The sequence below is a fragment of the Amblyomma americanum genome, chromosome 5, assembly GCF_052857255.1.
Source record: "Amblyomma americanum isolate KBUSLIRL-KWMA chromosome 5, ASM5285725v1, whole genome shotgun sequence".
Classification (NCBI taxonomy): Eukaryota; Metazoa; Arthropoda; class Arachnida; order Ixodida; family Ixodidae; genus Amblyomma; species Amblyomma americanum.
The window spans coordinates 163,871,599-163,884,068 of record NC_135501.1 but is presented as its reverse complement, the minus strand read 5'-3'; positions in this window follow the sequence as shown (position 1 = coordinate 163,884,068).

Here is a 12,470-nt window from a genome sequence, read left to right as displayed (position 1 = left end):
CTTGGCAAGGCAAGCCGATGTGCACATTTTAGGCAACGCGTTGCACCAGAACCTGTTGTTACTCATGTTTGCATGCACCCGCGCACGAAACGAAACTGCTAAGCGCGGAATATCGGAGTAAATCTCGTCAAGGAGAACACACCGAGTGCGCATCCCTTATTATAAACTTAAACGTGCAAAGCCGGGGAAAAAAGATTCTTTTCTGGCATTAATAACAAAAACATAAAACAAAGCGAAAACTCCCCCCCCCCCCACACACACACAACATAATTTGAATAGAGCGTACCTGATAAAATTCAGTGATATACTCATATTTTGCTTCGCAAGCCTGCACGCGTGCACTTTTGTGATGTATGTGGCACATATATTACTTCATAAAAATTACATGTCAGCAATTTTGCTTGTTTTTCCCTACCTAGAAAGGCATAAATTTTTTCTACTTGTTCAAGTGAATGCGTAACACTCACGACCACCGCACAGAAGCAGCTACACTATATGTGCGATGCAAGTAAGCACAACATTCTGTGAGGTGGGGCAAAACTATTTTCTTGAGCACTTACAGGCCGCCTCACCTCCCTTGCTGTCCACACAAGCAACACAAGTCAGGCCGCGTCTTGAAGTTTCTTCGTTGTAGAATAACAGTTATGCACCTACCATAAAATCAAGCAGCTCCTTTAGATGCCTGATCAAGTACAGTACAGCAAGCTTCCAAGTAAGAGAGAAAGATATATGCCAGAAAAGGTGGAGAGGTCTGATAAGGAAAAGTTCCTTCACCTGTTATTCCACAAAGGGGCAGGGGAGGAGCATAGAGGTAGAGAGTAAATATCGGTGACGACACCATATTACAGTAAGACACATGCAATGTGCAAGATACTTGCTTTATTTGCTTTGTTTTATGGGGTTTATGATCCCAAAGCGACTCAAGCTATGAGAGATGCTGTAGTAGAGAGCTCTCGATAATTTCGACCCCCTCGGGTTCTTTGCCGTGCACTGTCATTCCACAGTACACGGGCCTCTACTGCTGCGGCCGGGATTGAACCTGCGTCTTTCGGGTCAGCAGCCAACCACCATAACCACTGAGCCACCGCGGCAGCTTTATTTGTATGATGCAAGAAACTTAATTTAATATTCATGTATGCACACTCATTGCCTAGTACACGTCACACAAAGCCCGAACATGTGTTTTGGGGCCAAGCATTCCGGTAGGTCTTGCACGCAGTATATAAAGAGACAACTAAGTGGCACCATGAGCCTAAGAGCTGAAGGAGAACAAAAAACATGACAATAAACTTAGGAGCACTACAGACAAGGAGGAAATTAATTTATTTGCATACTCTGAAGGCCCGGAAGTATACAAAGAAGAGTGGGGGAACACATAAAATTGGTAACTGCTTTTTTGAATTTATTACAGCCAAATATTGCAGCAATAGAGGCAGGAACATGGCAGGAAAAACAAAAGCGTAAGATTAGACAGAAAACAGGCAAGACATTCAATGTTGATGTCGCCCTCAGGACAACATATGGGAGGCACCAATACAGACAGCGGTAGTGTTCTGGTTAGGGTACTATTAAGATAAATGTCTCCAGGTTGCTCAAAAAGCAATCTAGCCAGCGACGGTAGCCACTGGCTTTCGGTAGGTTTTTTAATGTGTGCACCACATAGGATGTATTCATGATAATTAATAAACCACACGAGATTGTTCAACACGAAATAAATTATCCTCACAGCACCATACCATACACAGCTAAAAGGAGAAGTCAGCAGTAGGAATTGCAACGATACGGTGCATGTAGACCCCTACGTGGACTTCACGCCACAGGGTTCACATTTTAGCTGTGTAGTGGAGTATTCAAGGCACCCATCATGCTATAAACGTCTGCAAGGTGAGGAAAACCCTTGGTTTAGCCTTTCAAGGCCCTTTAAGCTTCAAGAATACTGAGTTTTGCACTTCGGGGATCAAAAGCAGACCATGTGGCCTGAGGACCGGAGGACCGCGCCGGAACATCGCACTAAGCATGCCTCCGTTCTTGCTTATGCAGGTCAGTGTCGGTTATGCTTACAGAAGTGACGACTTTTTTGCTGGTCCTGCCGAGCCCACGGCGTGTTGTTTGTATAGCATACGAGTGTCTACGCGTTTGTGAACTCCTCTTGTGTGGAGATGTTGAAAGTAACCCGGGTCCTGATGTACAAGTAATGTTTGATAAGATTTTGGAAAGCCAGAAGTGCATACAGCAGGACGTGTCTGATCTGAAAATTCTGCATGAAAAGAGTAATACGGCCATCATTTCCCTGTCTGATCGTCTAATTCAAGTAGAAAAAGCTGTCGAGCAACACTTGGATTCTGCTCGTCAGTCTCTTCATATGCAAAACCGAAAATTGGTCAGTTTAGAAGATCGTAACAGGCGCGCAAACATAGTCATTTATGGAGTATCAGAAAAAGAGGAAGAAACTGAAAAAGATTGAAAGCAAACCGTTCTTAATAAAGTATTTCACAATCAGCTTGATGTCTCTGCTTCATCAGTAGACCGTTTCCTCAGACTTGGTAAATCAACCAATAAAAAGAGGCCAATAATAGTTCATTTCCAAGATCTTGATGAAAAGAACGCCGTGTTTAAAAACATAGGGAAACTAAAAGGCACTGGCATTTACATTCAGAACGACTACTCTCAGGAAACATTACGAAAACGCAAGTTACTCTGGCAGTCAGCTCGAAAGGAAAATGATGACGGCCATAAAGTGAGGTTAGTTCACGATAGACTGATTGTTGACAATGAAACGTTAGTCTGGAACGAGGCATCTAATAGCCGTACTAAAATCGCCTCGGACCCTGCACGGAACTCCGTACCCGCTCGCACTTCTGCAAACTATCGACACCTAACTATTATTAACCTCAATGCTAAGAGCATAGCCAATAAAGCAGAATCGCTTGAAGTCTTACTGATCACTTATAGTCCCCACATAGTTGTGATAACTGAAACTTGGCTTCACTCTGGCGTTAGTGACGACTGCGTTTTTCCTCCCTCTTACCAAGTCTTCAGTCGTGATAGGGGTTCCCGCGGCGGCGGCGTCGCTATCCTATTAAAACATGATATTAAAAGTGAGGTTTTGCAGCAAATAGACAGCCATGAAAGTTTATTCCTAAGGTTAATTACGTTGGTCACACTTTCATTCTGGGCGCGCTGTATAGGCCTCCAGATTCTGGTCCTGACTATATGCGCAAATTGCAGGATCATATGTATTCATTTAGGAACAGTAAAATCATTATTTCTGGAGACTTTAATATTCAAAATATGAATTGGTGTACTGGATATCTTGAACCTTCTGAAAATGCAGACATAATTTCAGACCTAATGATTGCTCATGACCTTGTACAAGTTGTAACTGAGCCAACAAGGGTGCGAGGAATGTGCAATTCCGTTTTAGACTTAGTACTTGTCAGCCGCTTGTTTTCTGTGCACATGTCTTCTGCATTGGAGGGAATATCAGATCACAGACAGGTACTTGTTTCTGTAATATGTTCTTTTTGTGATAAACCGCGCAAAAATTTGCTTAAAGATATAAAAGACTTTTCACGTGCAAATCATGAATCAGTACTTGATTATTTAGACATTGCTTTTGACAGATTTTCGGGTGAAGGTGTTTCAGTTTTGTGGGATACTTTCAAGGAGCACTGTGAATTTGGTCGGTTGAATTTCATTCCAGACAAAAAAAAAGCTGTAAAGAAAAAGAATCCGTGGATTAATCGCCACATTATTCATCTCGAACGTAAAGTAAAGCGCCTGAAGCGCTCGAAACGGGCAAACATAGATCTTTTAGCAGAACTTGCAGCTGAACTTTCTTCGAATATTAGATTTGCCAGAAAACGGTACTTCACAGAATGTCTCCCGGAATTCATAAAAAGTAACCCTGCTAAGTTTTGGAATCATATCAGAGAGTCTCATAAGCCGATCGAGCAAATAGTTGCGAATAGATGCGTTGTTAGGTGCCAAATGGGCATTGCCACAGCTTTTAATAATTATTTCCACTCTGTATTCTCAGCTGATGGAAATGGAAATGACGGTTTTCTTTGTGATCCCATTGAACCTTTAGACATTGTATCTGATGGGGGTGTCAATGAAATGCTACTCCGATTAGATACGAAGTGTTCTTCCGGCCCTGACGGCATCCAATATGCATTTTTGCGGCGCTATGCTGAATCATTGTCTCGTTTTTTGTCCAAATTATTTCGTGCTTCCTTGTCTTCTTGCTCCATGCCGCCTGATTGGCTGGCAGGGAAGGTTATTCCTGTTTATAAAAATGATGATCGACTCTGTGTAAACAACTACCGCCCAATCTTTCTAACGACATCCTGTTGTAAGCTTATTGAACATATTATTGCCAATCATATACTTGCAATAATAAACAGTAATGGTGCGTTAAACACTGCTCAGCACGGCTTTAGGAAAGGATTCTCTACTACTACCCAACTGATAATAGCCATTCATAATTTCAGTGCAGCTTTAGACAAGTCAGGCCAAATTGATGTTTTATTTTTAGATTTTGCCAAAGCCTTTAACAAGGTGCCACATAACAAACTTCTTTTAATACTGAACCTCATTGGTGTACCACCTCCGCTCATTGCTTGGATTGCAGCTTATCTACAACACAGGACGCAGTTTGTGGAGATTGGCGGTAGTTGTTCTCACCCGCTCCCTGTAACCTCTGGGGTCCCTCGGGGAAGTGTGCTTGGCCCTCTACTTTTTTAATTTATGTAAATGATCTAGTTTTCGGTATTAACCCAGCTGTTAAGATTGCTCTGTTTGCCGATGATTGCATGATATATACTCCGGCATCTTCCGTTTCTGACCAGGAACATTTAGATAATGCTCTGCTTAGTGTCGTTTCCTGGAGTGAAAAATGGGGTATAGAAATAAATACTCAGAAGAGTGTGCTCTTGCGGATAACAAGGAAGAAAAATCCGTTTTCCTTCAACTATTGCGTTAATGGCGTTCCGGTTAAAGAAGTGCCAAGGTATAAGTATCTTGGTATTGTAATAAACTCGCAACTAAAATGGAATGGCCATATAGACCACATTAAATCCTCAGCTTTACGTAAACTTGGTTTTCTTCGCCATAAACTTAGGGGCGCACCTAGCAGCTGCAAGCTATTAGCCTATAATACGCTTATAAGACCAAAACTTGAATATGCCGCTATCGTTTGGGACCCCCATGCAGAAAAAGACATAGCAGAATTAGAAAAAATACAGAGACGCGCAGTACGTTTCATATTTAATAGATACAAGAGAACTGATTCCCCATCTTCGTTAATGGCAGCAAATTATATTAAACCATTCCACGTCAGACGCAAGATAGCCCGCCTATCCTTCCTTCACCAGCTAATCCATGGAAAACTAGGCATTTCTCCAGTCCCCTATGTGCAGTTTTCAGAAACGCGTAGAACTCGTCGTCATCATGATCACACCTTAGCACCATAGTTTGCGCATACTAACACTTTTAAATGTTCTTTTTTCCACAAACGATTGACGAATGGAGCGCCCTGCCTCTACAGGTGATATCGGCTGTTGATTTTGACAAGGCAGTCTGTGAGCTATTTTTGATATATGTACTACATTGCACAATTTTATTGTTCTGTGTTTTACGATGTAACTGTTTTTGTGTTGAGTGAATGTATTTTTCTGCCCTCCCTGCCTGGATGGACTCAAATGAGGGTCTGCAGTATTGTGGAAATAAATAAATAAATAAATACTTGACTAGAACCCTGCAATTCATTACAATTGAAGACAGCTGGCATACCATTAAAAACCAAAACAGAAATGCCAAATACAAAGCAGAACAAGCATTCCAATTTTTGATCTAGGCGTTGTTTACAAACATATATGCTGGAGCAGTTGCTGTTGTATTCTGCCAGAAAAATATGCGCTGCAACCATAAAAAGCACCCTATTTAGAGGACGATGGATGCTAAATGGGATTGAAATGAATAAATCAGTGACAACTGAAGCAAACCACGAAAAAAAAATATTTTTGTACGCAGTTGTGTACAAAGTGCCCTAAAGGGTTGAATGTAATTTTCTCATGAATTTAGTCATTTGCATCTTTTTTTTTGTCGAACATCAGCACAGCCATGCATGCACAGATAATTTCACACAGAGGTGGGATTAGATATTGGTGGCACTGACACAGTTAATCGCAAGGGAAGGCCTGAGTACTAGGTAAAGTAGACAATAAACTAGTGATCAGGATAGATGTAAGTGAAACTGGTGCATTTTATTGACTAAACAAATCAGCTGTAATACAAAGGCAGAGAAAACTGCAATATGTTAGTGGAAATTGAGTGCACTGGAAAATATATTGCACAAAATTTGAGCCCCTGAAATATTAGCTTGTTTTAAAAAAAATAATTGCTTTGCTTCCAATTTTCTTTTGAAGCTCAAGCAAAATTTCGGAGCAAGTCATCTGTAGAACAAACTTCCTTTCTGCAAAGTATCACAACAAACACATTTGTTTTTGATACAAAAGAAAACTTCATGACTGCTGCAGGACATGTGATGGCAATGACAGTAATGAGCCGATTGCTGCTGCCACAAAGTAAAAGTGGTAAAATCCCGCACAGATCATGGTCACAGAGGCAGATTTCTCCGGTAACAAGACAAGTTGCAATGTGTGAAAGAAGTGTGATGCGGTATATGTGCACATTGATAATGCCCATTTCATGAAGTGCCAAATCCAGTAGATTCCTGTGTTGAATCAAAAAAATAGCAATGCGTCCATTGATGCCCCAGTTTTACCAAAGAAACATAGGTTGAACAGATTGTCCGGAATTTTTGTCAAATTCGCCTAACAGCATTAGCAGCAGCCAAGAAGCAAAGTGCCAGCAACAAGGTTGGTAAAAGCAGGGCCTTACACAGTGAAACTGGTCGAACTAGCAGACAGCTGCCTTGTCTTTCATTCATGCAAGCTTGGCAGATGGCAAACATGAAAGAGTTGCCTCACTTTTTGCTCAGAGGAAAACTAGTGGATTGCTGTATCACTACACATAGCATTTAAAAGCAACAGTAGAAAACAGGCACAGAGGCAAAGAAATGTCAGGAGACAAAGCTTGCTTTGCTCTGTGAGCACACACAGATGACACATTAGGGACCTCCTATCGGACGAACAGTTGCCTACAAAATCAGACTGTGCCCTGAGCAAGATGTGATAAATGACTGCATACACATCCCTATGTTTCGTGCATGTCAAGAAATTTCAGTGAAGCAGTAATCACGTCATGGAGCACAAACGTTTAACAGAAATCAAAGAGAAGTACTGGTTCAAAGCTCTGCTGGCAGGAGAAAAACATTTTGGTGACTTCCTCTGTTTCACTGCACTAAAGCACCAACATGCACATTCTGCATAAAGAGAGCACACTGCATTGCAGTACACTAAGAATTAGCAACTGTTCAGTAGCGTTAAAGCATGCGTTTAAGCACACATCCGGCCAATTTTCAGCTGGTAGGATTAAAGTTTCTTCAACGCTTCCTGTCACGTGAAGAACTGCAGCATTAGAGAAAAGCCTAGTCTACACATCAAACACACCTGTCATTACACACTCTAGTGACAAACTGAAAGCAAAATTTGGTCCTGTTTAAAGAGCAGCACAAAAATCACAGACTTGAACAGCTTTCTTGCTGTGTGCAATGAAACTTGAAGCACAAAAAAATGTTTACATAGACTGATCATAGCATGACTACAGGTGAAAACTACGGCAGTGAGTCCTGCAGCTAAGTGCGGATGCATGCAATGTGTCGCACAGTGCAAGTTGTGATCGCCTTTGAAAAGAATCCTGTTCCATATGTACAGCACTTGACACCTGTGAAGACATCTAATGCAACCCTTCCAAAGAATGATTCTTTGCTTGAGAAGCACTCTCGCTGAGAGGTGAACGATGTTGAACCTTGCATCAGCATTCCTCAGCACATGACTTCCTAGGATAGCAGTGATGCATCGAAGAGGCACATTATACACATGTCACCTGGAAGTCAATCAACACTGTCGTTAGTGCGTGAGCTTGAGTGCAATGTAAGTTTCATACACACAAGAGAAAAGACTTTCAAATACGAGACATCACAGGGCTGTAATTATCAAACTAAAGTTTCATGTGTGACTGTAACTACTACTCAAATAAACTGCTTTTGTAACAGTTATATTTTATTGGTCATCTCTATCAAAATGATGGAGGAAGTAAAACAAAACTGTGAAAACAGCTTGACTACAGCCAGACTGATGGGTATAAATAATTATTACATATTTATTTTTATTGTGTTGCAGTGAAGGCAACTGCTACAAGGCACATTGTAGGGGAAGTCCAAGGTTAACTTTACTCAGAATATTTAACTGCACTAAAATCTCACTACACGAATGCTTTTGCAACTGCATTTATCAAAATGCAGATGCCAAGCCATTGCGTTTGTGTGCAACGAAAGAAAACCATAGACATGCAGACGCCCTACGAGTCAACCACATCCGCATATTGTAGTAATCTGAAACCTCGTTGTGCGTTTTACTTTACAGACAAGACTATTTTGAAATGCTGTTTTTATTTGCGCAAGGCTCCCTCGCATTATAGGCTACAAATAAATGTGCCATGAGATTCATAGCTGTTTGCATGTGACCAAAAAAGGGTAGGAACATAAGGGACTTGTTATTACACATTCGAAGAAAGCCACACCATCAACATGAATAACCTTGCAAGCAGCCATCTGAAGAAAGTCAACAGCAATTTTTCGTTGCTGTTTCCCTTACCTCATCGATGCTCGAGACGATGTACCCGGCACATGTACGCTGCCTTCAGAAACTGCCCTTATGCACAGACACCGATGCACACAAATTCAGCACACAGATGATGCACTGACGAGCACAGTCCCGCCGACAAGCCGAACACATTCTGGAAGCATGTTGCTCAGCCGGCAGACAACCCTTTGTGCCACCCTCTCATCACTCACGCAGTTGAATATCAGGTCAGCGACAGCGTGTAAATAGAGGCAAACACTGAACTAATTGGTGTCCAGACGTTCACAGCTACCGATCGCGCCTTGAAACACAGGATCAGAGTAAAGGCCGGAGCACCTACAATACCATGTTTAAGGCAGACCAGTGTGCTCACGCGCTGCCTCTTGCCGCAAATCTTCTTGCACAGCCACCACACCATATATCGCTGGCCAGGCAGTCACACTCACGAACCGGGCAGTCCTTCGGAAACACTGAGGCGCACTCACAAATGCTTTGGTTCTCGCGGCCCGTGACAACAAACGGCAGCTACGGACGCCGCCATATCCGCGCTGTAGCAACCGCGACCGTGCGGACCGATAATTTCTTAGCATGAGAGAAGCGTTTGAAACGGGAGCGCAGCTAGAGTCCTCACGCGGGTGTAAAATTACGCTCTGATAGTTAAGGCTCTAAAAGGCTGCTTAATTAAGAGGTACCATTATAACGCCGTTTCAATGCTTCTACATTCAAAACAACCATGTTTCTGAACAGTTTATTACTTCAAATAAGCGCCTACCAAACTACGGTGAGCTAACAGCCGTATTAATCAGTGTGGTCATAATTCGACTATGTCTGCGTTCCAATACTCTAGACGTCTAAACAAGACGTCTAGTGTGACGTCTAGGAAGCAGTCTACATGTCCATGTATTGGAACTTGTCTACTGCTCACGCCGCCTCGCGGCATAATAATGTAACTAAAGCTTATGAACAGTTGTGCTACTATTTTTGACAAACTGAGCAATAACGATAATTAAAAACGTGTTTTCATCAAGTTTACACATTTCTTCTGCAGTGACTTTGTGCGTAAACCGGACTGGTGGATGTGCCTATCGGTCAGTCTACTTGTAGCAGACGGGGCCGCTCTCCGAAAACGACGCTAAAGAGATATGCGATTATTCTTTTATTATTGATGCTCAACTGTACATGCTCCTCGAACGTGCTCGTCCAGACGGTCCTGTAAACATAAGAAAGAATACGAAAGACTAATCAATATGCGCGAAATGCGATACGGCTAATATACACTGCAACAGGAAAACACATACGTGACATTAAACCTGCTGTCTGCCGTACGTGGCACTCGGAGACAGCGAGAGACCTAAATACAGCAGCGATCTTTAATCCTGGAAAGACTAAAATCAATTCGCAACATGCCGGTGTATTTGTTCTGAGAGTGTAGAGATAAAAAAGAATGCACGCCAAAGAGTTGATGCAACTAATACAGCAACAGGAGAACACATTTGTTCACCGTCACGCCAGCCGTCTTAACGCCCGTCGAGGAAACCAACGACAGCGACGAGTATTCTCTAAAATCAAGGTGCTAATTAAGATCCGGCATCGTCAGATGCGTCAGATGCCGGATCACGTAAATAGACCTACAGCGTCCGCTGCTGTAATAATAATAATAATGATTGGTTTTGGGGGAAAGGAAATGGCGCAGTATCTGTCTCATATATCGTTGGACACCTGAACCGCGTCGTAAGGGAAGAGGTTAAGGAGGGAGTTAAAGAAGAAAGGATAATAAGTTCCGTAGTGGAGGGCTCCGGAATAATTTCGACCACCTGGGGATCTTTAACGTGCACTGATATCGCACAGCACACGGGCGCCTTAGCGTTTTTCCTCGATAAGAACGCAGCCGCCGCGGTCGGGTTCGAGCCCGGGAACTCCGGATCAGTAGTCGAGCGCCCTAACCACTGAGCCACCGTGGTGGGGCCCGCTGCTGTAGCAAAACTCTCAACTGCACGATTTTCTCCTGCGTGACTCACTGCTAGGAATCGCACGTCTACGAAGATTAATTAGCCACTAGTTTGCGTACCAAATAACATAATGGAATGACTCACGTTTTTCCTTTCCTATACTCCGTGTACAGTCCGACGCCCGCAAGAGCCCGACTCGCTCATCCGCGTACATCAGCTCCGCCATCTTTAGACAGCAGGTTAGCCTGCATCGATGTGGACTTCGGCGAAGCAGTCTTATGAGACTGCTTCGCCGAGAAATGGAACGCGTCCCAAAATGGCGGCTGTCCGGCTAGACGTCTAAGTAGCAGTCTTCTTGGGAGTATTGAAACGCAGCCTATGTCCACCATAATTCGACCATCTTGCGGCCGTCTCAAATTATCGCGGCCAAATGGGGCATTTTTCAGCAATGGCAGCATTTCCTTTGCGTCACTAAACGTCATTTTGACCTCACTGAATTATGCTTGCGTATCACGTGAATCACGTGAGATTCCTCCAGCCAATCACATTCTAGAAAGCAACCCTCACAGTACGAACTTTTTTTTCTCAAAATTGCTAAAACGAGCCAAGTGTTTTCTTCCATGCCAGCTGTAGCTTCGTTTCTCCTCCACAGACATTTAAATTTACCAACCCGTCACAAAATATTACTGTGCTAAAAATAAGTCTTCAAGTACACGTCATTTTGACGCCACGGCAGAAAGCTATTTCGAAGACTGATGGTTTCGCGCCACAAATTTAAAACTCGTGATTAGCACGTGATCGCCCAATAAGCCAATCAGAGAGACAATATGGCGGCGAACTGCGGCCATGCGTGTCGAGAATAGGGCCCCTGGTGCCGCAGTGATCATAAATTTTCGATCAGAAAATATGTTGCTCCCCGCTTCGGGCACGGGAGTGTTTCGTCCGCGTTTGAAGGCTCGCTGGCAGTCCTTGATTGGTAGCGGCCTCTTCAGCCAGATGGATGGTGTTGAGCTGGAACTCAAGGCCCGCGCTTCACAGCCTCTCCCAGGCTTCTCTACTGTCATATTTCAGCCACCCCGGAAGAATTTGGCCACTCCCAAATTGTGTGGTTAGGATGTGCTGTGATGGTGAATGATGGCGTCCTTAACGCGTCTTCCTCGATCTCTTCGGCGGATGCTGTGATGTCGGGTTGGAATCACTGAGAAATTAATCGGACGAGTCACGCATGCTCGGTTCGAAATTGTAAACAAGGAGATGCACAAAGGTGCGGTTACTAGACAGTGCAAACACGCAAAACGTTGAAGAAGCTGCGATACCACACCGCCGATGGAGCCGAAGAAAGGGTCGCTACAGGATCATTGCTGTTCCAAGGAACGCTCGTAGCTGCACCGATATTCTGAGTGCATCTTGCGCATGTTTTTCCCAATTTTTTATCGGCTCAAAGCTTGGCACGTGCTAAATTTGAATATTCCACATTTCGCATTAGTCTACAAGTCGCAGCTCGAACTTAAAAAAACAGCGTTCCCAAGAAGCCAGAAAAATTGCATGTGTGACATCAGTGCACAGGAATCCTAGCGCTTGTTCCCAAGGGGTTTCTGTACTTTAATTAAATCCTGAAAAAGCCTTCATTCTTTTTAAAACCTTTGCGTTGACGAGTGGATAGCTAGATCAGCGTGAGACCCACCAGTATTGGCATTAGGGAAATGAAAATGAATATTGGTTAGTGAGGAAAGGAAGTGGCACAAAACTCTCA